The 14,937-nt window shown below is 35.4% G+C and overlaps 6 non-coding genes across 6 annotated transcripts; all 6 read right to left on the reverse strand.

The window, feature by feature from the left end:
• Positions 1-13,706: 13,706 nt before the first annotated feature.
• Positions 13,707-13,790, reverse strand: TRNAL-CAA. Its single transcript has one exon. It is a non-coding gene; the product is annotated as a tRNA-Leu (tRNA).
• Positions 13,791-13,875: 85 nt separating this feature from the next.
• Positions 13,876-13,959, reverse strand: TRNAL-CAA. The gene has a single exon. It is a non-coding gene; the product is annotated as a tRNA-Leu (tRNA).
• An 85-nt stretch (positions 13,960-14,044) lies between these two features.
• Positions 14,045-14,128, reverse strand: TRNAL-CAA. The gene has a single exon. It is a non-coding gene; the product is annotated as a tRNA-Leu (tRNA).
• Positions 14,129-14,347: 219 nt separating this feature from the next.
• Positions 14,348-14,431, reverse strand: TRNAL-CAA. The gene has a single exon. It is a non-coding gene; the product is annotated as a tRNA-Leu (tRNA).
• A 219-nt stretch (positions 14,432-14,650) lies between these two features.
• On the reverse strand, positions 14,651-14,734 carry TRNAL-CAA. Its single transcript has one exon. It is a non-coding gene; the product is annotated as a tRNA-Leu (tRNA).
• Positions 14,735-14,819: 85 nt separating this feature from the next.
• On the reverse strand, positions 14,820-14,903 carry TRNAL-CAA. The gene has a single exon. It is a non-coding gene; the product is annotated as a tRNA-Leu (tRNA).
• Positions 14,904-14,937: the final 34 nt, after the last annotated feature.

Consider the following 14,937-nt stretch of genomic DNA (forward strand, 5'->3'; position numbering starts at 1 on the left):
TATACAATATCTTAGGTCTATATCACAACTCTCGATAGAATTATTACATATGAAAGCAATGAAACATGAAAGAAAAAAAAAAAGGTAGGTTTTGTGGGACCAAGACGAGTGAGGGAGATTTAACTTCGTTTTTTCTAAGGGTGTATCAATTCAAAAGTCCCGGAATGAATATTTTTTAAGTAAAATCCATCATCAAAAGCTGCCCAAATGCAGTTATTAAAGTTGCATCGTTCAGAAAGCCAAAAAACATGAAATGAAGCATGTCCGTTCAAACTATTAAAATTGCACCAAAACAAAGTCGTGCGCCAAAAGTCCATTTTGAAGCTCCAGTTCCATTAGGCTTGCTTCTCCAAAACACGTTTGTTCAAATCGTTGTCTCTTGACTTGCAATGAGCATTTAAAACTGAGTTTGTTTGATAATTGTAAATAGTCACCACCCATTTGCTTTCTGGAACCTGCCCTCTTGTTCCAACATTTTGTCTGCTTGATCCTGCAAAACATGTGTTAATAATAATGCTTGATTCCAAAGCAAACAATAAGATTAAACCGAAGCTGGTTAGAAGCTTCATATTTTTTTATAGATACTCAACGCTTTTTTGTTGATGCTTAATCATTTAGATTTTGTTCGCTTTGACACGTTATGTATCATCATCTACTTCACGATTTTAAAACGCGTCTTTAAGGAGAGGTTTCCACACCCTTATAAGAAATGCTTCGATCTCACTAACACATCGTGTGATGTCTGGCTTTGATATCATTTGTAACAACCAAACTTTTAATAGCTCAAACTCCGAACGTTGCACTTGAATTGTTACAAATGGTAGAGGAGAACTGCAAAAGAACAATTCATTATAAGACTTGTCAACTACCGTTTCTACGGAGGTAAAACTTTATTTAATTTACATACTTCATTTATACAAGTCTGTTGGGGAAGGAAACCAAACATTAATTACAAAAGTGTGAAAATCTCTCCCTAACAAACACGTTTTAAAACCGTGAGGTTGACGACGATACGAAACGAGCCAAAGCGGACAATATTTTCTAGCGGTGGGTTTGGGCTGTTACAACATTTATACTTTATATTTTTCTATAAAATCAAGACTTTGATACTTTGATTGACGTCAATATTTTATTCTCCAATAATAATTTAGATATTTTATTAACACCTAGTCATTTTTTTTATTAAAAGTTTCCATATAATTTAGAACTCAAACCATTAATAGACTTTTTATTACAGTTATATAATCATCTAACATATTGTTTGATCCACCCTGTTGGAAGCCTAGTGTCACGGTCATGCTTGTCCAAAGCGTGTTGCCCATGGCCGCCTGCTCGTTACACGCTGAAACCCTTTGCCTTGTACTACTTTACCACTTTCTTTAATTGCTTTCATGTTGTATTATTTATTTCTTGTTTTCTTTAAGAGTATGACGTTTTAGTGATATCATGGATACGTCTGGTAGACATGAAATCCTCAAAATGTACCATAAGGGGATGCGACTAGTTGTCAAATTCTCCTTACCCGTAAAACTATATACGTTTTAAGTCGTTGTTGTTGCCTTTTTGCTTGCATGCTATATAACACCACTCTCAATCTCTCTCTCATTCTTGCTTTCAAAACTCTCCGTACAAATCCTCTCTCCCTCGATTTCTAAAATCTTCTCTTTAAATTGAGGCCCGAGCTTTGAATACATGTTGCCCGACTGTAGGCAACGTGATTCGAAGCTGGCTTGACTCGCTCAGTGCTGGTAGTGAGTGCCGCACAATCGCCAAATCCACGTCCTCGCTAACACATCGTCCGCCTAGTGTGTGGTTCTGATATCATTTATAACAACCCAAACTCGTGAGAGCTTTATTTAATTTACATACTTTATTTTTATTCTTAATAAAATCAAACTCAAATCTAATGTTTATTTGTATCAACGGTTAATTTATGTTATATGGTGCCCCAAGGATACCCCGTGTGGGAATGATTAGGAGATCTCTAACTATCCCATGGTCGTGAACTTATTTGGGTAAGGGTAAGATGACCCAAAGATTCTCGAGGTTATCAAAAAGATTTATCCCTCACGATTTTTCTATATCTCGGAAGATATTCATAAAATTCATAGATTGTATGAGTTTATTTTGGTTTACACCAAATGGGTAGTAATCACTCATGTTCCAAATCGTGAGGATCCTTTAAAAATCGCATATTCAAAATTAAAAATTCTCAAGGACATGAATGAGACGGATAAATCTTTCTCAAAAACCTTTGTACCACAATCCTAATCATATCATGATTATCAAATGATATGGACTATTACCGGTTGAAAAATATCTCTCCACTACCATTTTACTCAAATGCATAATAATTTCTTTCGTGATTATCTAGATCAAATGGACTGAGATCATCTTTAGACTATATATATTAAGAGACTGAATTGTCGACAAACTATGTGAATTATTCGCTATGTGACATGTATGCCACACTTCTTCACTACGTGAATTATTGTTGAAAGACAAATGGATTGGCATTCAGCTGGGCTCGTAACCTCCCTTGCTCGTGCGTGGGTGAGCGTAATTCATTCAGCTTGACCTTTATTAGTATTTTTCAATTCAATTTCGATGATAATATGACTTGAATTAGGACTATTGAGCGAAGTTCCTCGAGATTTGAAGTACCACATGAGTAGAAACAGGATTGGGGAAGGCACACAAGATCTCACGTCCTCTTGTAAAGATCAAAACTTGAATTTGGTGCCTTAGACCATTTTGTCATGTGACATTTTTCTTATAATATTAGTAACTAAAGTAACTCTTTTACTATGATTTATTATGATTTATATTGTTTTTGTTATTAAAAAAGAACACTCGAGTCTCCGGTCATCAATATGTCAAAAGGAACTTGAGTCCGGCGCCTTAGACCACTCGACAATCCTGACATTTGGCTTGCAAGATTTTTCGGTACAATAATGATTTTAGTGTGATGACATGCTTTTATGAGCTGGAATGAGAGCCTAGATGCTATTTCTGAAAATCTTATGACTTAGACACATGGTACTTTATTATAAAGTAAGATTTATGAATGATATAAGATGTATGATGGACAAACGACTTGAGAAAGATTTAAGAGCCTACGAATAAACTAGTAAGTACTTGAGCTACGCTACCGAGATAATTGTGTACACAAGTTATGAGGCTATAGAAGTCAAGATAGATCCGAGTCATAATTTAGACTCATTTATATTTTGATATGTACATGTTTTTGCACTATTATTTTGTAAACGACAATCAAAGCTTCTTATACATGAATTGTTTATCGAAATATATCAAAACTTGTATATGAATTGCATGATTTTAAATTATTAAAATTAAAGAATCAATTTTTATTTCGCTATCAAATAGTAGCAAAACGACTTGAGATCTTAAGAAATTGGGTTTGGTTTTATTCACTATTCCATTACCGCATTTGAACGTGAGCTGCTATACCGAATAGCTCGCTGCCCACTCAACAAACTATGTAAGATTTCAAGTTTTTCTGATAAGCGCCAAGAAGCTAGATTTTTGAAAGGTTAGAAGTCCTTCTAGTATCCTTGCAAACTTTCACAAATAAAACTAACTTAACGAATTGATTCCAACCAAGAGCGGGTTAGAAGATGAGTAACTCTTAGATCGAACTTGAAATCTATGATGGTCACAATTAGATCCCAAGACGACTCATTCCAGAATTAGTTTGATCATGACTAATCCAATGAATCGATTTTAACATCAAACCTAAAGCAAGGTTTTTGTATTCCACCGTGGTATCAAACTTGAATATTACATGCTTTTGAATACGCCAAAAAGATAATTGAAACATAATGTAGTTCAACTACCAACTACAAACTACCCATCAAAGCTATTAAATACAAATCGAAGAAAATAAAACATATTATAAATAATATTAAATGTAGTTCAACTACCAATGACAAAAAGTCTTCAAATCTCTTTCCAATGTCAAGTGACATTTATTGCCACTCCATTTATTTCTTGATTTGATACTTAAATCTTTGTTGCATTGTTCTTGTAATTGCTCCTTTAGACACATGCAATTGATGAGTGGTTGGATTCATATCATTATCATATCAAAACTTCATTAATTCAGATATAAGTTAGTCGTTAAAACATAGATCAGTACCATGCAAAATATCATACCGTTTTGAGTTCATTAAAACATTAATTCTCATAAAAGTTACATAAGGGACATTTTTTTTCTTTTCATTTTTGCCCTAATCTTGGTGTATGTTCTAAATACATTCAAATGCTTTAAAATTATACGTATTCATCTATAACTTTCTAAATTGGTCTCATATAAAATTTTAAGTTATTTAGGGCTCATTTGGACCATGAAACGTCGTCATAAGAACATTGTAAGGATATTTTAGTCATTTTACCCTATCTATGGTTTGGCTCCTAAATATGCTCGTATGTCCATCAAGCCATCCATTAAATTTCAGTCATAGTGGGTGTCATTTAGTGGGTGAATTTCATGATTTCAAAGCAAAACATACCATTTAGGTCAACTCAAGATTGTTTACCTAGTCCTTCAATTTTTACTTAAATGTATAATTATTTCTTTAGGAAATACCAAAATGGCTACTTACTCGGTTGTGATTAGGACCTCGACTTTCGCACCCAAATGCTCAAATCCCTCAAAATTTTCACGTACAGGACTTGAAGGTGTCAACGTTAAGGAACAAAAAGGATTTAGGCACGAACCAGTTTCGAAATAGGCTAAATTACCAAACACATTATTAATAATCATTTTTTGGTGACATGACCGATTCAACGAGATACACTTTTCTTTTTGGTGGCTTAATCATAAGAACTTCGAGATTAAATATGCTTTGCTTGGAGCAATTTATGTTGGGAGACCTCTTGAGAATTTTCGTAGCAAATATGTGAGTGAGGAAAGACATGCTGGAATGACTCATGTTGGTCTGTGAAGATAGTTTTCACTCTTAGAAGGGAGGAGTAAGTAACCTAACAATATCGTCACGAGAATATTAGGGCCATTAAGTGCCAAATCCAGATTTTGAATCTTGGACATGGGTCGTTATAAGTAGAAACTCGAAACCCAACCAAATTATCAACATCAAAAGAACTCTAAAATCCCAAAAGATTCCTCCCGCTTTTATTAGACTTAAATATACAACATCTTAGGTCTATATCACAACTCTCGATACAATTATTACATGTGAAAGCAATGAAACATGAAAGAAAAAAAAAAGTAGGTTCTGTGGGGCGGGACCAAGACGAGTGAGGGAGATTTTACTTTATTTTTCCTAAGGGTGTATCAATTCAAACTTCCCGGAAGGAATATTTTTTAAGTAAAATCCATTATCAAAAGCTGCCCAAATGCAACTTTTAAAGTCGCATCGTTCAGAGAGCCAAAAAACATGAAATGAAGCATGTCCATTCAAACTATTAAAATTGCACCAAGATGAAGCATACGCCAAAAGTTCATTTTGAAGCTCCAGTTCCATTGGGCTTGCTTCTCCAAAACGTGTTCATTCAAATCGTCGTCTTTTGACTTGCAGTGAGCATTTAAAACTGAGTTTGTTTTATAATCGTAAATAATCACCTTCCATTTGCTTTCTGGTACTTGCCCTCTTTTTCCAACCTTTTGCGATTTTGCAAAACATGTGTTAATAATAATGCTTGATTCCAAAGCAAACAATAGGATAAAACCGAAGCTGATTAGAGGCTTCATTTCTTTTTAGATACTCAAAGCTCTCTTGTTGATGTTTAATCATTTAGATTTTGGTTCATTTTATAGCAAAAAAGAAAAAAAAAAATTGTGTTGAACAAGCTGTTAATGCTGTTTGGGGAGCTGATTTAAGGTAAAAATTAGCATTCTCAAGAAAGTTTAAGGTAGAGTTATAACCGTTCTTTTAAGCATATTTATATAAAAACAAATTACGTTACATCCGAAGAAAAATAGATATGATTAATGAGTACGAGAGAATCAAAACAAAATCAAAATTTAAAAGGTGTGGTAAAACCATCAAACATTTCACACCACACAAAAATAGAAGAAGATCTATAACAGCCCAAACTCATTAGTCGAATTGTCCACTTTCACACGTTATGTATCATCGTCTACTTCACGATTTTAAAATGCCTCTTTAAGGAGAGGTTTCCACACCCTTATAAAAAATGCTTCGTCCTCACCAACACATCGTCTGATGTCTGGCTTTGATATCATTTGTAACAACCATAACTTTTAATAGCCCAAACTCACCAACGTTGGACTTGAATTGTTATAAACGGTAGAGGAGAACGAGAAATAAACCATTCATTATAAAACTTGTCAACTACCATTTCTACAAAGGTTAAATTTTATTTAATTTACATACTTCATTTGTCCTAGATCGGTGGAGAGGGGAACAAAACATTATTTACAAAAGTGTGAGAAGTCTCCCCGTAACAGACACGTTTTAAAACCATGAGGTTGATGACGATACGTAACGGGCCAAAGCGGACAATATTTTCTAGCGGTGAGTTTGGGTTGTTACAACGTTTATACTTTATATTTTTCTATAAAATCAAGACTTTGATATATTGGTTGCCGTCAATATTTTATTCTCAGATAATAATTTAGATATTTTATGAACACAGTCATTTTTATATTAAAAGTTTCCATATAATTGAGAACTCAAACTGTTAATAGACTTTTTATTAAAGTTATATAATCATCTAACACATTGCTTGGTAGGGGTGTACATGTTGTGGGTTGGGTTGGGTTGAAGGATTTTTTTGACCCAACCCAAAAGTTCGGGTTTGTTGGATTGGTAACCCAACCCAACCCGAAAATTTTCACAACCCAACCCAACCCAACTCTCTATTTTCCGGTTGGGTTCAGGTTGGGTTCAAGTTGGGTTGTCGTTTGTTGGATTTTATGTCCTAAAACTCATAGTTTGTAAACAAAAACATATTCTATTTTCAATAAAGTTATTATTGATGTTTATTCGGTAAAGATTTTTATTGAATAAAGTGAATCTTACGATTATTAATCTAAATCCAATAAACTAAGAACACTCTGACTATAATATGATTACTTGAACGGTATATAGAGACATAAGAGTGGATTAAGTTCAAGTATATCGTCAAAATGATCTATAGTATAGGAATAAGGCTGAGTACCTTATCCTGGGACACTATGGATGCGGCTTACTTTTGTATATGACATAAATAATGTGATCAATAAATTGTACATGCGGAGACATGTGAGTGGGGGCGTCCTATGCAATGAGTATTGCATAAGATCGGACCATTAAGAAAATCACTCTCACTTTATAATGTCATTTACTGTTGAGACTGATTTTTTTTTATTCGATGACCTAGGTAACTCGATCTTAATTCTGAGCTAACCATGAACTTCTGTTTATTCGAAATTATCCTTAGATTTGTATGGGTGAGAGTGGCTCGAGTTTGCCATCTCAATAGGCCTCCCATTTCAGGGGTAAGACTGGGTGAATGGCTGGGGACGTGGGGTGCAAGATGAAATTCACTCCTACCCAGTTTTAGGAATAGAAGAGAGGTAGTTCCCTCAAGTACTAACTCCAGGTCTTGAATAAGGGGCCCCACCCTCTTATTGACTCGAGAGGAATTTGGTTTGGTGGTTGGACCACAAACCAATTGTTCATTAGAGGATTAGTGGGACTTAAGGAACAAGAAGTAGCTTTAGGGGTAAAAACGGTAAATTGACCCAGCTCTAGTTACGAACAACCTGTGAAGGATCGACTTACTAATCATGGTTATATCAAATGGACAGAAATATATCTATAGTGAGGGGAGTGCAACTACTAGGCTATAGTGGAGTGTCCTAATAGTTAACGAAAGTTTGTTAACAAGGTTGATGAGTTTAGCCGGTTAATCTTAGATCGTTGGAGCCCATGATCTATAGGTCCATTAGGTCCCCCTGCTAGCTCATATCGAACTAAACCATAGAACAGTGTAACGAGTGAGTTCGAAGTGTTCGAATTCAAATTAGGGAATATGCGGTACATATATACTATATATTTAACCGCATTTTTGTTTTATTTCCGAATTAAACAAAAAGAGAGAATCGAAGATATTTAAATAAGATTTAAATATTTTAATCAAATATGCGTCGGAATTGAATGGGATTGGCATTTGAATTAATATTAAATGATTAATTAAATATTTTAATTAATCATTTAATATTACTTTAATTTGAAATTAATTGTTGAATTAAAATGAAGAAAGTCAAAATGACTTCAGTTAATGGAAAAATAGATGTTTGAGTAGTGGAATTTTGAGTGTCAAAATTTGGTTAACTCAAACGTGTATGAACATGCAAATATGATTCTATAAATAGAGTGATCAAGTTACATGAAACTTCTCCCTTCCAAAAGAGAAAAACTCTCACAAACTCTCTCTTCATATATACTAAATTTCTTCCAAGTTTAATCACTCACCAGATTTCACAATCTCGTTCTAAGGCCGAAAAATAGTAGAGAAGACACTGGTGGTGATGGTTCGAAACTAGTTCGTGAGGAAAAAGAAATTTGAACTACAAAAGGTTAGTACTCAAACTCCTTCAGTTTTAATACTCATGAACATGCTAGTTATTTACTATAATTGATGTTCTAAGAATGCCTAAGATCCAATTGCTTTCGCATATGTTATATTAACAGTCCGGTTGTCAAAAAAAATTAAGTTTTATTTATCCATAATTTATAATTTTCGAATACAATCTTAGATAAAATATACTAAAAGTTCACAAACAAACACATGTTGTATATAATAACAAAAATGAACCAACCCAATCCAACCCTTATAGTTCAGGTTGGGTTGGTCCGAGTTATCAGGTTGAATGTACACCCCTATTGCTTGGTCCACCCCATACTCTCTCTTCATATATACTAAATTCCTTCCAAGTTTAATCACTCATCGGATTCCACAATCCCATTCTAAGGCCGGAGAATAGTAGAGAAGACACTAATGGTGGTTCGAAACTAGTTCGTGAGGAAAAAAAAAATTGAACTACAAAAGGTTAGTACTCAAACTTCTCGAGTTTTAATACTTATGAACATGTTAGTTGTTTACTATAATTGATGTTCTAAGAATGCCTAAGGTCCAATTGCTTTCGCATGTGTTATATTAACCGTTGCAAAAAAAAAAAAAAATTAAGTTTTATTTATCCACATTTTATAATTATCGAATACAATCTTAGATAAAATATATTAAAAGTTCACAAACAAACACGTTGTATATAACAAAAATGAACCAACCCAACCCTTATAGTTCGGGTTGGGTTGGTCCGGGTTGTCAGGTTGAATGTGCACCTCTATTGTTTGGTCCACCCCATTGAAAGCCCAACGTCCTCTCTAACAAATCGCCCACCTGATATCTGACTCTGATATCATTTATAAACACGAACTCAACCATGGTGGACATGGACTATTGCAAATGGTAGAGAAAAGAGGAAACAAAGTGTACATTATAAAACTTGTCAACCACCATGACTACAAACCCTCGTCACAAGGAACACGTTTTACGTTGTGAGCAAATATGTCAGAAGTGGGATTTAAACCCATGCCCTCTCACAAAGACCAAACACTCGGTCATCCTGACATTTAGCTTGCAATATTTTTCAGTACAATAACGATTTAATTGTGATGACATGCTTTTAGCAACTAGAACGAGCTGGAATGAGAGCCTAAATGCTAGTTTTGAAAATCTTATGACTTAGATACATGATATTTTTTTGATCAAGAGTTATGAATGATATAACATGTATGATGAAAAGAAGACTTAAGAAAGATTTAAGAGCGTACGAGTAAGCTGCTTACTAAGTATTTTTATATTCATTCGTGCTACTCTTTTTTCATATAGTCCTTGAGCTACGCTACCGAGATAATTGTGTACACAAGCTATGAGTCTATAGTAGTCAAGATAGATCCGAGTCATAATTTCGACTCATTTATATTTTGATATGTACATGTTTTTGCATTATTATTTTGTAAACGATAATAAAATCTTCTTGTACGTCAATTGTTTATTGAAATATATCGAAATTTGTATACTGAATTGCACGATTTTAACTTATTAAAATTAAAGAATCAATTTTTATTTCGCTATCAATTAGTACCAATACGACCTGAGATCTTAAGAAATTGGGTTTGGTTTTATTCACTATTCCATAATTGCAACCAAACGTGAGCTGCTATACTGAATAGCTCGCTGCCCGCTCGACAAACTGAATATTTATCAATTTTTTATTCACATTAAACCGGAAGAAAAATAGATAAGATTAACCAGAACGAGAGAATCAAACCGGTCCAACCTTCCAACATTTCACCCCACACAAAAATAGAAGATCTATATCAGCCCAAACTCATTAGTAGAATTGTCAGCTTTGACACGTTATGTATCATCGTCTACTTCAACATTTTAAAATGCGTCATTAAGGAGAAGTTTCCATACCCTGAAATTCTTCGTCCTCGCTAACTCATCTTCTGATCTCTGGCTTTGATATCATTTGTAACAACCAAAACTTTTAATAGCCCAAACTCACCAATGTTGGACTTAAATTGTTACAAACAGGAGAGGAGAACGGGCAATGAACCATTCATTATAAGACTGGTCAACTACCATTTCTACAAATGTAAAATTTTATTTAATTTACATACTTCATTTGTACGAGATCTGTTGGAGAGGGGAACGAAACAAAAGTGTGAAAATCTCTCCTTAACAGACACGTTTTAAAATCGTGAGGCTGACGACGATACGTAACGGGCCAAAGCATACATTATTTTCTAGCAGTGGGTTTGGGCTGTTACAACATTTATACTTTATATTTTTCGATTAATGTCAATATTTTATTCTCCGATGAGTTATATAATCATCTAACACATTGCTTGGTATGGGTGTACATGTTCCGGGTTGGGTTGGGTTGAAGGATTTTTTTGACCCAATTCAAAAGTTCGGGTTGGTTGGATTGGTAACCCAACCCAACCCAACCCAAAAACTTTCAGAACCCAACCCAACCCAACCCGAAAATAAAAGCTATTAAATACAAATCGAAGAAAATAAGACAAAACATAAATAATATTAGATGTAGTTCAACTACCAAGGACAAAAGGTCTTCAAATCACTTTTCAATGTCAAGTAATTGCTCCTTTGGATACATGTAATTGATGAGCGTTAGGATTCATATCATAATCATATCAAAACTTCATAAATTCTTGTATAAGTCATTCGTTAAACCATAAATAAGTACCGTTCAAAATATCATACCGTTTGGAGTTTATTAAAAACATTAATTCTCATAAATGGTTCATAAGGGACATTTTCGTCATTTTTGCCCTAATCTTGGTGTATGTTCTAAATATATTCAAATGCTTTAAATTTATACATATTCATCCTAACTTTATAAATAGGTTTCATATAAAATTTTAAGTTATTTAGGACGTCCAGTAACCGAAAGAATTGCCACTACGCCTTCGGCTTGTGCGCACAGTGGAGGGTGCCTAACCGTAAAGGAGGGTCCGGTCACCGATGATCACACATCAAAACCATCGTTGACAGAGGGTTAAGGAGTAGGTATTAAGTTATTTAGGACTCATTTGGACGGTGAAAAGTCATAAGGTCATCGTAAGGACATTTTAGTCATTTTACCCCTATCTATGGTATATTTCCTAAATATGCTCTTATGCCCATCAAGCCATACATTAAATTTCATATAGAGCGGAAATCATTTAGTTGGTCAATTTCATAACTTATAATTTTCAAGAAAAACCTAAGGGTTTTCGAAAAGCCTTAACCACGAAGTATAACTTATGGATCATCGCTTGACTCTACATGTATCTTTTTATGTTCTTTTGTCCAATTCTTTGGGGATATTCGTTATTCAATGCTCCTTCGATGCCCTTTATGTCCTTAGCTCGTATGTCCTAAATAATGGAAGACATTGCACGATTGAATTGTCAGGTTGATACATCTAGAAACTTATACTAAATCTCGTCGAGCCTCAAAAAGAAGTCATTCTAGTTGATCATTGGCTGACCTATTGTCGTTCTTAATGCCAACATTTAGGAGTGTCTACTTGTCAGACTTTGAACTCTCGTGACATGTTACACCATATGAAGGGGCAAAACTATTAATCCATGTTTACTCCCGACCTTTAGTACGAAACTTGTTGATTTTCTCGTACCATTATATATTTGTTGTCATGCACATCCTTGAGCATGACCTTTCGTCGTGGTACTTCGGATGGTTAAATTTTGTTTTCATATTAGGGACACAGTGGAAACTACACATCTTCTCGAGACTTAGTTCGGCTCACTTGATACTTATGTATCTTAGTGTATAATCAAACTTGGTTTTAATACGGTTGTCAAAGCTCTCAGGTTTTCTGTCCCAAGATCTAAAGGTTCTCATTCTTCTAGACTAGGGGTGTACATTCAACCCGACAACCCGAACCAACCCAACCCAACCCTTATCTGGGTTGGGTTGGGTTGGATTAGCATTTCGAGTAGGGTAGGATTAGCATTTCGGGTAGGGTAGGGTTCATTTTTCTAAATGAACTTCGAACTTATAAGAGTACTAAAAACATCATTATTCCATGTACACCCCTACTTCTAATCTCGTCTTTTCTGTTGGACTTCGAACTTATAGGAGTGCTGACAAAATAATTATTCCATTTTACTCATCCAATGGTTCTTAGTTCTTATTTCTAGGTAACGAGATGTCTAGTGTCACAATCACGGTTTCTGGGAAGCGGATTTGGTGATTGTGCGACACTCTCAGCACTAAGTGGATCAAGCCTACTTCGAGTCACGTTGCTGGCGGTCAGGCAACGTGAATACAAACCTCGGGTCTCGATTTCAAGAGAAGATTTTAGAAAGCAAGGAATAGAGGTTTTAGAAAAAGAGTTTTGAAAAAAAGAGAGAGACAGAGAGATTGATGTTTTATGGGAATGTAAGCAAAAAGGCAACAACAACGGCTTATTGGATATAACTATTGGGTAGGGAGAAGTTGACAACTAGTCGTATCCCCCTATAGTACATTTTGAGGCATTTCACGTCTACCCGGCGTAGCCATGACATCGTCGAAACGTCATACTCTTAAAGAAAATAAGAAAGAAATAATACAACATGAAAGCGGTAAAAGAAAGCAAGAAAGAAGTATAAGGCAAAGGTTTCTGCGTGTCACAGGCATGCGGCCATGGACGACATGCCTTGGACAAGTATGACCATGACATCTAGCATCTCATGGTATTATTGTCACAACTTGATTTTTAAGTTTTTAGGAACACGGATAACTACATGGGCTGGACAAGTAAAAATACAGTAAAATTTTACGCTTTTTAGACAAAAGACTCAAACGTTTTAAAAGCCCTAGTCCAAGCATACATACTAGAACCGTACTACAATGAGTTCAAATGAAAACCTAGATACTAATTATTTTCATAAACAAATGCCTAGTTCAAATGAAAACCTAGATACTAATTATTTTCATAAACAAATGCCAAAAGTATGATTTGGACTCCGCACCCAAAATTGATGCATGAAAATATGAAAGAAATGTCACGCCGCCCTCTTACGAAGAAGACCAAAACTTGAGTCTAGCTAGGCTTGCTCATAAGCTTTCAGCAACTACAAGGATAAGAGCCTAGATGCTAATTTAATTTATGTATGAAAATATGAAGGAAATGTCAGAAGTGGGATTTGAACCCACGCCCTCTTACGAAGACCAGAACTTGAGTCTGGCGCCTTAGACCACTCGGCCATCCTGACAATAGGCTTGCTCATAAGCTTTCAGCAACTACAAGGATAAGAGCCTAGATGCTAATTTAATTTATGTATGAAAATATGAAGGAAATGTCAAAAGTGGGATTTGAACCCACGCCCTCTTACGAAGACCAGAACTTGAGTCTGGCGCCTTAGACCACTCGGCCATCCTGACAATAGGCTTGCTCATAAGCTTTCAGCAACTACAAGGATAAGAGCCTAGATGCTAATTTAATTTATGTATAAAAATATGAAGGACATGTCAGAAGTGGGATTTGAACCCACGCCCTCTTACGAAGACCAGAACTTGAGTCTGGCACCTTAGACCACTCGGCCATCCTGACAATAGGCTTGCTCATAAGCTTTCAGCAACTACAAGGATAAGAGCCTAGATGCTAATTTAATTTATGTATAAAAATATGAAGGACATGTCAGAAGTGGGATTTGATAAGAGCCTAGATGCTAATTTAATTTATGTATAAAAATATGAAGGACATGTCAGAAGTGGGATTTGAACCCACGCCCTCTTACGAAGACCAGAACTTGAGTCTGGCTGAAGGACATGTCAGAAGTGGGATTTGAACCCACGCCCTCTTACGAAGACCAGAACTTGAGTCTGGCGCCTTAGACCACTCGGCCATCCTGACAATAGGCTTGCTCATAAGCTTTCAGCAACTACAAGGATAAGAGCCTAGATGCTAATTTAATTTATGTATAAAAATATGAAGGACATGTCAGAAGTGGGATTTGATAAGAGCCTAGATGCTAATTTAATTTATGTATAAAAATATGAAGGACATGTCAGAAGTGGGATTTGAACCCACGCCCTCTTACGAAGACCAGAACTTGAGTCTGGCTGAAGGACATGTCAGAAGTGGGATTTGAACCCACGCCCTCTTACGAAGACCAGAACTTGAGTCTGGCGCCTTAGACCACTCGGCCATCCTGACAGTAGGCTTTCTCATAAGCTTTCAGCAACTACAAGGATAAGAGCCTAGATGCTAATTTAATTTATGTATAAAAATATGAAGGAAATGTCAGAAGTGGGATTTGAACCCACGCCCTCTTACGAAGACCAGAACTTGAGTCTGGCGCCTTAGACCACTCGGCCATCCTGACAATAGGCTTGCTCATAAGCTTTTAACAACTACAA

This window comes from Cucurbita moschata, unplaced genomic scaffold (assembly GCF_002738365.1).
Source record: "Cucurbita moschata cultivar Rifu unplaced genomic scaffold, Cmos_1.0 Cmo_Scf00040, whole genome shotgun sequence".
Classification (NCBI taxonomy): domain Eukaryota; kingdom Viridiplantae; phylum Streptophyta; class Magnoliopsida; order Cucurbitales; family Cucurbitaceae; genus Cucurbita; species Cucurbita moschata.